The sequence below is a fragment of the Pongo pygmaeus genome, chromosome 2 (assembly GCF_028885625.2).
Source record: "Pongo pygmaeus isolate AG05252 chromosome 2, NHGRI_mPonPyg2-v2.0_pri, whole genome shotgun sequence".
Classification (NCBI taxonomy): domain Eukaryota; kingdom Metazoa; phylum Chordata; class Mammalia; order Primates; family Hominidae; genus Pongo; species Pongo pygmaeus.
This window is the reverse complement of record NC_085930.1, coordinates 109,038,249-109,050,425: the sequence shown is the minus strand read 5'-3', so window position 1 is coordinate 109,050,425 and position 12,177 is coordinate 109,038,249. Positions and strand designations below refer to the sequence as shown.

Below are 12,177 nucleotides of genomic sequence, written 5' to 3'. Positions count from 1 at the left end.
CTAAACAAAGAAATGAGAGAAGACTAAAATAAAATAAAAAATGAAAAAGGAGCCATTACAGCTTTACAGCTGTTACCACAAAAGCACAAAGGATCAATGGAGACTATTCCGAACAACTATATGCCAACAAATTAGAAACCCTTGAGGAAATGGATAAATTTCCAGATATATACAACTTACCAAGATTGAACCAGGAAGAAATAGAAAATATGAACAGACCAATCATGAGTAATTAGAGTGAATCAATAATAAAAAAAATCAACAACAACAAAAAGCCCAGGACTGGATAACTTTACTGCTGCATTCTACCAAACTTTTGTGTTTTTTTTTGAGTCAGAGTCCTGTTATGTTCCCCACGCTAGACTCAAACTCCTGGACACAAGCCATCCTCCTGCCTCAGCCTCCTGGATAGCTGGGGCTACAGACATGTGTCTTTGCACCTAGCATACCAAACTTTAAAAAAAATTTTTTTTAGAGAAAAGATCTTGCTCTCTTGCCCAGTTTGGAGTGAAATGGTGTGATCACTATAATCTCAAACTCCTGGGCTCAAGTGATCCTCTTGCCTCAGCCTCCCAAGTAGCCAGGATTACAGGCATGCACCAAGATGCACGGCTAATTTTTTTTTATTGTTGTGGGGACCTGGTCTCTCTATATTACACAGGCTGGTCTCAAACTCCTGCCCTGAAGCAATCCTCCCACCTCAGCCTCCCAAAGTGCTGGGATTATAGGCATGAGCCACCATGTCTGGCCTCCAAACTTTAAAAAAACTAATGGCAACTGTTTTCAAGCTATTCCAAAATACTGAAGATGAGAGAATTTTTCTAATTCTTTCTACAAGGCCAGCATTACCCAGATACCAGGGTAAAACTGGAAAAGGACACAATAATAAAAGAATACTACAGCCAGTGTCCCTGATGAACATAAGGGCAATAGTCGTCAACAAAATACGAGCAAATAAAATCTAACCAAAAGATAATATACCATGATCAAGTGGGATTTAACCCAGGGATGCAAGGATGTTTCAACATATGCAAATCAATAAATGTGATACATCACATAAACAGAATGAAGAACAAAAAACATATGATCATCTCAACAGATGCAGAAGAAGCATTTGATAAAATTCTATATCCTCTTATGATAAAAACCCTAAACAAACTAGGCATAGAAGGAACATACTTCAGTGCAATAAAGGCCAAATACGACAAACTCATAGATAACATCAAACTGAATAGGGAAAAGCTGAGAGCTCTAAGAACTGGAACAAGACAAGGATGTTCATGTTCACCTTTCTTATTCAACATAGTACTGGAATTCCTAGCCAGAGTAATTGGGCAAGAGAAAGAAAGAAAGGGCATTCAGATTGGAAAAGAGGAAGTCAAATTGTCCTTTCAGAAAACATGTATTCAAAATTCTAAAGATTCCACTAAAATATTCTTTGAACTGATAAACAAATTTAGTAAAGTTGCAGGGTACAAAATCAACATAGAAAAAAACTGTAGCATTTCCATACACCAATAATGAACTGGGGGACAAAGAAATCAAGAAATCAATCCTATTTACAATAGCCCCCCCCCCACCAAAAAAAAAAAACAACAAAAAAAAACCTAGAAATAAAGGAAGTGAAATACCTGTACAATGAAAACTACCAAACATTGATGAAATAAATTAAAGAGGACACAAACAAATGAAACGACATCCCATGCTCCTGATCAGAATATGCCCATACTACCTAAAGCAACTTACAGGTTAAATGCGGTCCCTGTCAAAATATTGGTGACATTCTTCACAGAAATAGAAAACAATCCTAAAATTTGCATGAAACCACAGAAGACACCAAATAGCCAAACCAGTACTTATCAAGGAAAAACAGAGTTGGAGGCGTTACAGTACCTGACTTGAAAATATACTGCAAAGCTATAGTATGACATAGACAAATGGAATAGCATAAAGGACCCAGAAATACATCTATGTATTTACAGCCAACTGATTTTCAACAAAGGAACCAGGAACATACATTGGAAAAACGATGCCCTCTTCAATAAATGGTGCTGGGAAAACTGGATGTACATATGTAGAAAAATGAAACTAGATCCCTATCTATCCCCATATACAAAAATGTACTCAACATAGATTAAAGCCTTAAATGTAAGACCTGAAACTATAAAACTACTAGAAAAAAACATAGGAGAAATGCTTTAGGACATTGGTCTAGGCAAAGATTTTATGGATAAGACTTCAAAAGCACCGACCACAAAATATAAAAAAATTGGACAGTGTTAAACTAAAAAAACCTCTACATAGCAAAAGAAATAATCAATGGAGTGGAAAGACAATCTATAGAGTGGGAGAAAATATTTGCAAATTCCTAATCTGACAAGGGAGTAATATCCAGAATATACTAGGAGCTCAAACAACTCAACAACAAAAACCTAAATCCAATTAAAAGTGGGCAAAGGATCTAAATAGATATTTCTCAAAAGAAGACATGCAAATGGCCAATAAATACATGAAAAAATGGTCAACATCACGAATCATCAGGGAAATGCAAATCAATACCACAATGAGATATAATCTCACCCCAGTTAGAATGGCTATTATCAAAAAGACAAAAAATAAGAAATGCTGGAGAGCATTCCAAGGTAATTTTTTTGTTTGTTTGTTTGTTTGTTTGTTTTTTTGAGATGGAGTCTCGCTCTGTGACCCAGGCTGGAGTGTAGTGGCGTGATCTCAGCTCACTGCAAGCTCCACCTTCCAGGTTCATGCCATTCTCCTGCCTCAGCCTCCCAACTAGCTGGGACTACAGGCACCCGCCACCACGCCCAGCTAATTTTTTTTTTTTTTTGGTATTTTTAGTAGATACAGGGTTTCACCATGTTAGCCAGGATGGTCTCGATCTCCTGACCTTGTGATCCACCTGCCTTGGCCTCCCAAAGTGCTGGGATTACAGGTGTGAGCCACCGTGCCCGGCCTTTTTTTTTTGAGATGGAGTTTCACTCTTGTCGCCCAGGCTGGAGAGCAATGGCGCAATCTCAGCTCAACTGCCTCCTGGGTTCAAGTGATTCTCCTCCCTCAGCCTCCTGAGTAGCTGGGATTACAGGCACCTGCCACCAGGCCCGGCTAATTTTTTGTATTTTTAGTAGAGACAGGGTTTCACCATGTTAGCCAGGCTGGTCTCAAACTCCTGACCTCAGGTGATCCACCCGCCTTGGCTTCCCAAAGTGCTGGGATCACAGGTGTGAGCCACTATACCCAGCTCAAAAGGAATTTTTATATGCTTTTGGTGGAAATGTAAATTAGTACAGCCATTATGGAAAACTGTGTGAAGGTTTCTCAAAAAATTAAAAATAGGGCTACTATATGATACAGTAATGCCTTTACTGAATATTTAACCAAAGGAAGGAAATCTAAATACCAAAGAGATACTTTTTCCCCTATGCTTATTACAGAACTATAATATTCACAATTTCTAAGAGATAAAATCAACCCAGTGTCCATCAATGGACAAATGGATAAAGAAAATGTGGCATATATGCACAATGAAATACTATGCAGTCATAAAAAGAATAAAATCCTATCATTTGTGGCAACATAGATAAGCCTGGAGGACATTACGTTGAGCAAAATAAGCACAGAAAGATAAATAACTACATGTTCTCTCTTATATGTGGAAGGTAAAAATAATTTAGAGCTCATGCAAGTAGAAAATACAATTGTGGGTATTAGAGCCTATGGAGGGTAGTGGAGGGGAGGGATGGGGAAACGTTGGTTAATAGACAGAATTATTGCTAGATAGGAGGAAGGAGTTCTGATGTTCTGCAGCACTGTAGGGTGAATATAATTAACTAGAAATTATTGTATATTTTAAAAAAGATAGAGGAGAGGATTTTGCATGTTCACAACACAAAGAAATGATAAATGTTTCAGGTAATGGATATGCTAATTACCGTGATTTGGTCATTACACATTGTATATACATATCAAAATATCACCCTGTGTCCCATAAATATGTACAATTATTATGTGCCAACTAAAAAGAAAAAGAAAAAATTTGTTCTCGCTCTTTCCACTGAAAATACCTAGAAACAAAGATCTACCAGGAGCAGTGAGCACCCTTCACATGAAAATTGCAGTCCTGAAACACCATTTCCCTCTAAAGGGAACTAGGTCCCTTTGAAAAAATGGTTGATTCTATGATTGGGGCAGAAAATGCACAATCCTAGCATTTTGGGAAGCCAAGGTGGGAGGATCACTTGAGCTCAGGAGTTTGAGACCAGCATGGGCAACATAGTGATTACCTCATCTCTACTAAAAATTTAAAAAAGTTAGCTGGGCATAGTGGTGCATGCCTATAGTCCCAGCTACTTGAGAGGCTGAGGCAGCAGGATCACTTGAGCCCAGGAATTCAAGGCTTCAGTGAGCCATGATCATGTCACTGCACTCCAGTCTGGGGGCAGAGTGAGGCCCTGTCAAAAAAAAAAAAAAAGGAATGGGTTCATAATAATAAGATAAAGAGAACAAAAAAAGTAAAATGGCAGACGTAAATCCAACTATATCTTCTTCCAGATGAAATGTGGTCTAAAAAGAAACCCTATATCAATAATAAAATTAAATGTGAATGGATTAATCAATCCAATGAAAAAGCAGATATTGTCAGACTGGATAAAAAATCAAGATCCAATTATATGCTGTTTACAGGAGACACACTTTAGTTTCAAAGATACAAAGATTAAAAGTAAAAGGATGGAAAAAGATTTATCTTGCAAATAGCAAACATAAGAAAGCTTGAGTGGTTATATTACAAGACAAATTGGACTTTAAAACCAAAAAAAGATACTATTTCAGATAAAAAAGGGCATTTTATAACAATACAGGGGTCAATTCATCAGGAAGATATAACAATGACAAATGTATATTCAGCTACTGAAATACCCCCAAAATACATTAAACAAACACTGAAAAAGATGCAGCAGGGAAATAGACAATTCAAACAATAATAGTTGGAGGCTTCAATACCCCACTTTCAATAATAGAACACCAGAAAGAAGATCAACAAGGAAATAGAGGACTTGAACCCTATTAACCAACTAGGCCTAATATAGCCCTAGAACATGCCACTGAAGAATAGCAGAATATACCTTCCTCTCCAGCACACATGGAACATTCTCCAGGACAAATCATATACGAGGTAAAAAAACAAACCGTAATACATCAGAAGGATTTAAATAATACAAAGTATGTTCTCTGACCTAATGTAACTTAACTGCATCCTCCACTCCCTAGAATAGTTATAGGAATAAAAAGTATTCTGTCTCCAACAAGGTAAAATGGAAAATGTCTGACATACAGTTATTACTAGGCATGTAAACAAATAGGAAAATACAACCTGTATTGATGAGAAAAATCAATTATTCAAAACTGACCTAGAACTGACACAAAGAATCAACAAACAAGGATATTAATGATATTATGACTATATAAGCAAAAATCAAGGGGAAAGATTGAATTTGTTTAGCAGACACAAAAGATATTAAAAAGATTAAAATTCGATTTCTAGAGATAAAAATGTCTGACATAAAAATGGAAAATTCTACCTGAATGACTTATAATATTCATTCACAGGGTTTCACTCCAGTATAGGTTTTCTGATGGCCATTGAGGTATGCACTCTGAAAGCTTTGCCACATTCATCACATTGGTAGGATTTCTGTTCCATCAGAACTCCTAATGTATAGCCAGACTGGAGGACATAGGAGGATTCCCCAAATCCCTTATCTTCCTCACATTTATCTTTTGTAGGTTTGAAACAATCTTTGTGTGTTATTCAATAAACTACTTCTAGTCAGCTCCTTTCTTCATTCAAGGGTAATTCTTCTAACTTCTTGAAAGTGTCTTCACAGGTATCTCTAGTCTCTGGTTTCCCAATGAATCAACACATAGAATCCTCTTACTAGCTGGGGGCATGATGGTATTCGTCTGTAGTCCCAGCTGCTTGGGAGGCTGAGGCAGGAGGATCGCTGGAGCCCAGGAGTTCAAGGCTGCACTGAGCTATGATTGTGCCACTGTGACAGAGTGAGACCTCATATCTCTTAAAAGAAAGAAAGAATCCTCTTGATGTTCCATCAGATAAATCCTTTAAAAATTTCCTGCTTCATAATCAAGTTGATTCTGTTCTCATCTGCTGTCAAAAGTAAGCAGAAAACAGTTTTACTCTTTTTTTTTGTCTTGTGGAAACAGTATCATCAAGAGACCTTAAAAAAAAAAAAAGTCAGATTATGGGTGTAGAATGAGATGACATATTTAGAACAAGAGTGAAGTGTTAGTAGCTCAATTTTTTCTCCATGGGCAGGAAAAAAAGAGGGAGAGAAGTTTATTGGTGGAAGGTAAAAGAAGATATCAGGGACAAACAGATACTGAGCCATCACAACGAAGTTAGAAGGCCAACTGGAGGGCAAGTGACCAGTTTACAAAGGATGATGTGGTCTTACAGAGGTAAGATCTTTAGTAAAATGATGAACTGTAGATTCATTTCCAACCATAACATTGTATGGTTCCATAGTTCTCTGAAAAGATGTTGCAGAGAGAGGGATAGCAAACATCTCAAGTCAAATACGGGAGAAGGCAGAGTAATTATGGTCATGATTACTAAACATGAATATGTTGGTTCCTTTTAATTATCCTGCAGAGTGTGGCCTGAGGCCAAAGCTCTGCCCAAACAAAGACAATATTTAATGACTCTACCAATTGGAATCCCTTTCTAAGGAAATTCTGAATTGGAAGTAGGGCAAAAATGAGGAAATTAAGAACAGGAGCTGAAGCAGAAATTGTGGATGGAGAGAAGCCACATCATTAGGAGCCGCAGCAAGCAGTAAGCATGAGGGGACAGAAATTGTAATAAGAAGGACTAATGAAGGGGACAGAAGATTCAGAGTGAAGAAGCTGGATAGTGGTGGGAAGTAAAGAAATAGAAAACAAATGCTGGGAGCAGCTGGGTTGTATTTACAGTGGAACACCAGCACAAAGATTCATTTACTTTTGCTGCTTTAGCTCCTGGACTACCCTGCATCAAGGCACAGTCTCCGGGAGGCCCAGTTTTCCACCATCTGGTCTAGCCTGTAGAGCTTGCATCTCTTCCCACAGTGGTGAGAACTTTGAACTTACAATTCCCCTCTGGCTAAGATCCTCCATTTTCCTCATTAGTGTATAATTCAGGAAGACAAGATGTACTAAATAGCTCATTGTCTGTGTATCTGTGTAAAGGTCTATATACTTAGAAAGAAGGTAAAGGATTGGCTTCTGGAGCCTCCTCTGGAAAAAGATAATTAGTCTTCAACCAGACTAATAAATGGGTGTTCACAAAATTGGGCATTGTCAAATCCCCCCAACCTTGTTTGAATTTAAAAGATTGATTATAAGTTTAGGTTTTTCCAACAGCAGAGCCTGAGACAAGGATGTAGTTGGAGTAGATTATTTTGAAGGTGATCTTAAGGAGCAAGAGGGAGTGAGCAGGAAGGGTAAGACAGGAAAAGTCGAAAGCCAACAAAGAATGAGTTATTGAGCTGGATCCACTGTGGGCAACTGAGGCTCATTTTCACTAGGGGCCCTCTAAGGGCCCATGTAGAACATAGCTCAGACTTTTCTTGTCAAAGGACAGGACGTTGGGGTATTTGTGTACCAATTCTTATTTATCATTCTTTCAGGTTTGCCTGAGGGGATGTTATTCTCATCCACTTCTTCCAGTTTGTGCCTAAGACTTGGCTGAAGAGGCTTCTGAACTTCCAGAGGAAGCCTTCGACAAAATAGCCTAAGATGTTGTGGTGTGTGCTTGAGACAGGACTCTGTCAGGATGGCTACATCCATTCTCCCACAGCTGCACGAAAATCAGAGGTGGGCAGAGGTGACTGTGGTAGAGAATACAAAGAACATCTGTTTTAGGTAATAATCAGACACTTCTTTTACTATGCTTTTAGCATCAAAGAATTTTAGTGTTTTAAAATATGCCCTTTACCTGTGTAGTAACTACTTCCATTGTTTTCCAATACCCAAAAGTAAAGTATCTGCAGAATATCTTGGACTGGGAAGGACCTCAGTTACATTTGTAACTCCCCAGACACCCAGACACCTCTAAGGCTAGGAGATACTAGACTGACTTTAGAATGACCACTTTTGGGCCTCTGTAGAGCAGAATGTATTCAAGAGTCATGACCTTCTATATAAAAGTCCAGGTGGATATAAGCCAAGATAGCAGGCCTCCCTGCCTCCCATCCCTAATGATTATCAAAGCCTTAGATGCATTCCCAGTGAACACAACATATTAATGCTTCTTTGCATTCAAATTAGCATGAGTTGTCCAAGGCCCGACCACAGCTAAAGTATTCAGGAGAATAAAGACACTCTTCATGCTGGCTGTCCTGACTTTTCTACCCCTTTTCCCTACCTGTGTCTTGCCTCAGTCTCCTGAATGATTTTCTTGCTTCTGGGTGTACAAAAGCCTAAATATAGTGGTGGAAACAGCATTTGCCTTGGATTTCAAAGCCTCACTGGTTATTAGGAAGGTATTTTAACAAATTACTTAAACTTACTCACCCTTACTTTCAGTATCATCAAAACTGTCACAGTATTATCTGTCTCAAAGGGTTCATATAAGGAGGAAATGAAATTAACCATGTGAAAGAGGCTGACACATAGCAAGTAATTTTTATGTGCTTTATTTTTTTTCTAATATTCTAGCTTTGCCTCACTGTTCTGGTTTGAACTCTAGCTTAATTCAACCGAAATGTTCTGTGATTGCCAATTATATACTGTTGAAAATTGAGTCTGTGTGTGTGTGCATGTATGTGTGTGTGTGTGTGTGTGTGTGTGTGTTGGGGGTGGGATGCAGAAAGCGCAGCTGGGTAGATTTTGGCACTAGTAAAGACCTCTATCAGGGGTCAATGATCTTTTGATTCATTATAGCATCACCAGCCTAGTAATAGAGGGCTGGCCTAGAAACCAATTCGGAACAACCTGAGATTTTCATTTTCATCTAGCCCTTGAGAAAGGCTACAGAAAGACCAAAGCAGATCCCCCAGTATCCCACTTCCTTTCCTTTCCTGCTAGGGCCACAACAGCCCCTTTAGCCTTTCAGATTCTAAAGCTCCCGTCAAAGCCATAGGCACTCCAAGCTCAGGTCCTCTGATTTTGTGATCCCTCTACTCCTACCAGTGACTATGTGCCTTTTACAGCCTCTCCAGGTAGGCCTCCGATGAGGGTAAAAGGATAGGCAATGGGATTTCTACCTCCCTCCAAATCGCAAAGAATATGGCTGTTCTGTCTTCCCTCAAGCTTTCCAGTCTGGACTGGATTTACCCCTCTCTGCTCCCAGCATGGTTGGCCTTTCACAGGTGGCCTGTCCCCTTCTCCAACTTTCCATTCGCTGTTACTCCCTCATTTCTACAAGAACCCTCTCTGAGGATGTAAAGATAAGGGGGTGAGGTTGTCCAAGACAGACATTCAGATCTCAGATGGATCCTTTTAAGTGACACTGGCCTAATCTAACCACTGTGGATGCCCTTCAGTGGCTAGAAAATCTTTAAATAACTAATGCCCTGAACTGTATTTGGAAGAATCCATATGTGATAGTTCATTTTACATGTTAACTTGAATGGGCCATAGTGTGCCCAGACATTTGGCTAAACATTATTCTGAGTGTCTGTGGGGGTATCTCTGGATGAGATAACCATCTGAATCTGTAGACTGATTGCCCTCCTTAACATGAGTGAGCCTCATCCAAGCCATTGGAGATGTGAGTAGAAGGAAAAGACTGAGAAAGAGAGAATTTGCTCTTTCTGCCTGTCTTCTGGCTGGGACATTGGTCTTCTCCCACCTTTGGTGATACGGTTTAGATCTCTGTCCCCACCCAAATCTTATGTCAAACTGTAATTCCCAAAGTTGGAGGTGGGGCCTGATGGGAGGTGATTGGATCATAGGGATGGCTTTACCCCTTGGCTCTGTGTTGAGATAGTGAGTGAGACCTGGTTGTTTAAAAGTGTGTAGCACCTCCCTCCTCCCCCGACCCTTGGTCCTTCTGCTGCCACTTTGCCTTCCCCCATGAGCTCCCTGAGGCCTCCCCAGAGGCAGATGCTACCATGATTCCTGTACAACCTGCAGAACTGTGAGCCAATTAAACCTCTTTTCTTTATAAAGTGCCCGATCTCAGGCATTTCTTTATAGCAGTGCAAGAACAGACTAACACATTTGGATTCAGACTAGGACTCAGACTGGAAGTTACACCAGTAGCTTTTCTGCTTCTCAGGCCTATAGTTCTTGGACTACAACTAGACCTTCAGCTCTCCTGGGTCTTCAGATTGCATGTCTTGAGATTTCTTAGCCATATATATTATATACATATAATCCTTGGTCATAGGTCAATCACATTCCAATTTGCATTAAAAACAACTCTGGCAAAGTGGGGTTTTATAGAAAGATGAGAAATACAAACTTTCCATTCAGACTGAGATTTCCATTTTAGTTGATCAATAGTCTAAGATCTTAGCCCATCTTGAAATGTCAGTCCTCTGCTTCCAGCCTCTTCTCATATGCCTATCTCAAACCCATTTATTTCTTGTTTGCTTAGTTTTTTTCACCTGTACATTTGGGAATTTTAAATACCAGGAATGTGTGTGTATGTAAAACAAAGGCTATGTGTTGTATTATACCACTGTCCCAGAGCTCTGGCCCACTTTAAACAGGTTTTGTATAGTTCCACCTTGGTCAAAGATAGGGTGTTCCTTTCCTATCACCATCATTCCACAAGGTTACCAAGTCTTTCATCTTGGGGCAGTGGTGAGCGTGCTTCAAGTTCTTTGTCAGATGGGCAGAATCTCAGGGCACAAACTGAGTGACAAAACTGAGGCTGTGGGCTGGCCACTGGCAACTGGTGGTTCTTACCAGCTGACAACTCTTTGGTTACATGCTTCCAGGCCATTGCTTAGTAGGAGTGTGAATGATTACAGGCTCACTGGTCAGTGGTCCATAGTCTAGTTGGTCATTTTGGCTCCTCCCATTCCTTTCTTCTTTCCCAGAAGGCAAGAATGTTTTTCACCTTACTAAAGGCTTCTAATGGCCTAACTCACTATCGTTTTTGTCCCTTTTGTTTCCAGTCCCATAGTGTATAACTCCTGTCTACCTAGGTAGGGCAGGGGAGGAGAAGGGAGCCTTGGTTTACAAGTAAAATTATAATTTAGTGTGGGGGGAACAGCAATCACATTGATCAATATTTCAAAATCTACTCATTCTTGCTTTGAGACCCATAAAGTACTATTTCCTTCTTCTCTTCCTACTTGACTGCCTGCTCCTTCCCAGTCTCCTTTGTTGGGTCCTCCTTACCCTTTTTTATGTCATCCAAAGGACCACCAGGATGGCTAGATAGTAGAAAAGAAAGTTGGCCGGCGCAGTGGCTCACACCTGTAATCCTAGCACTTTGGAAGGCTGAGGCGGGTGGATTGCCTGAGCTCAGGAGTTTGAGACCAGCCTGGGCAACACAGTGAAACCCCATCTCTACTAAAATACAAAAAATTAGCCAGGCGTGGTGGCGTGCACCTGTAATCCTAGCTACTCAGGAATCTGAGACAGGAGAATCACTTGAACCCGGGAGGCGGAGATTGCAGTGAGCTGAGATCGTGCCACTGCACTCCAGCCTGGGCGACAGAGTGAGACTCCATCTCAAAAAAAAAAAAAAAAAAGAAAGAAAAAGAAAGAAAGAAAAGAAAGTTTTATTCATAACATCAGTTTACAAACTCGGAGAGATAGTCTTTGGCTTGAACTGAAAGTGGTGCTCTCTCTGAAGAACAAAGAGAAGCTTAGAGGTTTTACAAAAAGGAGGAATGTTACATATTGCTCTTTGAGAAAGTTCATTGGCACTAGTAAGGGTGTGGGGAGCTGGCAAGCTCCAATTGGTGAGCAACTGCAGTGGGCAAAATTAGTCCTAGAGTGCAGCAACTTATCTCAGAAGCTATAGATAAAACTGGTTTTGGCTTATAATAAGCAGTTTCAGCAGTCAAGCTTACAGAGAATAACATTCCTGGAGCAACGTTCTGTACCCTGAGTGCTTCCCCCAGCTAATTTCTCGACTTTGTTTTATTAGGTATGACAAGAATGACCCAATTCTTATGATCAGCTTTCACATTTCTTAGCATT

The 12,177-nt window shown here is 39.9% G+C and overlaps 1 protein-coding gene across 3 annotated transcripts in view; it reads left to right on the top strand.

Annotated features, from left to right (window-relative positions):
* The window catches only part of ZNF197 (zinc finger protein 197), a 63,435-nt gene that overhangs the window by 26,526 nt on the left and 24,732 nt on the right, over positions 1-12,177 (top strand). For 2 of the 3 annotated variants that reach the window (XM_054483536.2, XM_063661988.1), the window contains exons 1-3: positions 6,350-6,492; positions 7,048-7,142; positions 7,701-7,935. The gene's annotated coding sequence lies outside the window, so the exon portion shown is untranslated. Of the gene's footprint in view, positions 1-6,349; positions 6,493-7,047; positions 7,143-7,700; positions 7,936-12,177 lie in introns of those variants that run through there. The other variant, XM_063661989.1, reaches the window with a different exon arrangement.